The sequence below is a fragment of the Cupressus sempervirens genome, chromosome 4 (assembly GCF_028749045.1).
Source record: "Cupressus sempervirens isolate cs-2001-9-10 chromosome 4, ASM2874904v1, whole genome shotgun sequence".
NCBI classification, from domain to species: Eukaryota; Viridiplantae; Streptophyta; class Pinopsida; order Cupressales; family Cupressaceae; genus Cupressus; species Cupressus sempervirens.
This window is the reverse complement of record NC_143121.1, coordinates 6,384,776-6,387,849: the sequence shown is the minus strand read 5'-3', so window position 1 is coordinate 6,387,849 and position 3,074 is coordinate 6,384,776.

Genomic DNA, 3,074 nt, shown 5'->3' with positions numbered 1-3,074 from the left:
ATTGTGTGGTTTATTATATTTAATAAGTATAATTATGGAGATGCAAAATTGATAAAATTTTCTACAAAAATTTTGCTAAAAGTATTAGATGATACTCATCAATGGCAAGTTAAAGCAATGTAAAGTTCTTCTTTTCCTGCAACACATATAACAATAATGTAAACCTATCTTGAAAATTCTTCTTTTCCTGCAATACATAACATCAATTATAAGTGCTTGCAAGGTATATACTCATGAATAAATATTACATCCTGATTTAAATGTATGAAAACAATTTTCATTCCTTTTAAGCTTCATTCATCTCGAGTTGCAATTCAAAAACTCAAGAATAGTGGCTTTTGTTCTTTAGGATACCTATAGGGGAAGAGTATGTGAATGCCCCCTCGTGTCTAGAGTCTAGTTTAGAGGAGATGGCTATTTACACTGCTAAGGTTTGTTGAATCTAATTCTGAATAACATTGCTTGCTATTTTGTCATCACAGAAATGAAAGAAAATGATTTAAGAGTTAAAAGAACAAAATGGATTTTTTGAAAAGGCTTTAAAAAATTTCAATCAAATACTATTGCTAATGATTTATTGCTACTCTATTTTGGTATTTGATGATTGTCCATGCTTAAACATTTAATGTCATTATGGTTATATGAATGGATTCTTTGCCTTAGAATACTATCATCTTAAAAATCCCATATGAAATCTATATGACCATTTCATTTCTTCAATATGCCCTATGGATGTCCCTATCAAACTTTATATCTTTTAATTACATATAATAACCAATTTATGTGCTTTTTCATGACTATGTTTGACTCATATAATTGTGATCTCTCTAGCACTATGATGTCATTTAATATGTCTTGCTAAAGCTTGTAAATTTTGTTCCTTTTTCCATGTCATGTAATATGTCTTGCCTTGTAGCTTATATGTTTTGAAATTTCTGTTAGGCCTTGTAGCTTGTATAATTTGATTGCTGGAGAGCTTCTACAGCTAAGCAAGAAGGCCATTGCACGAGTTATAGCTGCGTGCTCAGGTATGAAAATTGTATATTTTTTAATCTAATGTATATTTTAACTAGAATTGTAGCTTATATGTTTTGAAATTACTATTAGACCTTGTACTTTGTATAATTTGATTGCTGGAGAGCTTCTACAACTAAGCAAGAAGGTCATTGCATGAGTTATAGCCGCGCGCTCAAGTATGAAAATTGTATATTTTTTAACCTAATGTATATTTTAACTAGACTTTTAGCTTATATGTTTTGAAATTGCTTTTAGTGGCTTAATGTTGTAAGGTCTCTTGAAATAAGACCTTCAGACGATTGGTCAAAGTTTTACAAATAATCTTATCCGCAAATTTGCCTAGAGCAATTGATTGAATGTTATAAAAGGTGATTGGGTTAAATGTCTTAGGAATAAAGTCAAAGAAAGTATTTTTAAAATATTAAAGTATATAGCTAGGTCTAAGAAGATTTGTGTACTTTCAAAAGTTTTGCTTAGTTTGTGAAAGTTGTAGACTAAAGTTTTCATAGCCCGATTTTTTCCTTCTTGCAAAAAATGATCATGTCAGATAATATAAGTAAAGAACAAAATAGGGAGAGAATCACTAGATTGTGGTATAACTTGAAAAGAAAAGCTGATGGAAAATGTTATTGTCCTTGCAAAATTTGTAAGGGCTTAAACCATAGAAGACTGCTAATCAAAATAGTTAAGAGACATTGAAGGGAGAATGGTCACATTGAAGGGGGGCATGACTATCATCCACTGGTAAGTCGTTCATTATATCATTTTAAAAATTTATATACATATGAAATCACTTGATGATGAGTTGATGATCATGGTTTATTTATGTTAATAAATTTTATATAGGTTGATCTCCCCAGGGAAGTACATGATATGAACCATGACAATCTGAAGAATATGGTTTTCAAAGTGGAGGAACATGGAGGTGCAAATATCCAAGGTGAAGATAATGATCCCATGGAAGATGACGATCATGCACCAGAAAAAACAATTGAAGATGATGGTATAAATACATTGATCCATGACACATTTAGTCCAAAGTAATCTGATGATGATGATGATGATGATAGCCTCGATGTATCTCTACTTGAGAAGTCATACGAGCCCCTATACAAAGACTCCCAAACAACTCTTCTCTCTGCTGTAATGTTGTTGTTGAACTTGAAGGTTATGAATGGTTTATCCAACATAACAATGTCACGTATGTTAAGGTATGTCATATATGTCTTTATAGTTAACAAAGGGTGAATAATGTACCACTAATATTGTTTATATTAACAACTTATATTTTTTACTGTAGATTGATAGGCGAGTTTCTGTTACCATCATCAATTATTCTACCTTGCTCATATCGAGAATTATCTGCTATTATGAAAGATATTGGAATGGAGTATCAAGCAATACATGCTTGTCCCAATGATCATATTATATATTATAAAGAACATGAATTTGCAACACAATGCCCTATATTTCATATGAGTAGATATCGAATAGATCGACTAACAAAAAAGGTGCCTCAAAAGGTTCTTCGTTACATCCCCATTATTCCACGGATGCAACAATTATTTAGGTGTAGTAGCTTGGCTCAATTTATGGATTATCATGCATGCAATAGAAGTCAAGATGATATTATTTGAATCCCTACGGATGGTTTGACATTTATGTACATAGAGGAAAAGTGGCAACACTTCAAAGAAGAACCTCATAATCTTAGGCTTTCATTGGCAATGGACGGTGTCAATCCATTTGGAGAGATGAGATTTGTTTACTCGGTGTGGCCTGTTTTTGTTATTAACAATAATATTCCTCCATAGATTTTGATAAAGAGGAAGCACATTATGTTGGCAATGATTTTTCCAGGTATCTTATCATTTGATCGTTATTAATTTACATGTACTTACAAATCTTGCAGTAAAATAGTCGCAATAATTATGTAATGTTACTGTTCATTCAAGTAGGTAAATATCAAGTTAAAGATATGAATGTATATATTGAGCCTCTTATCAACGAGTTGGTGGAGTTATGGAATGGTGTCACTATGTATGACGTGTCTAGAC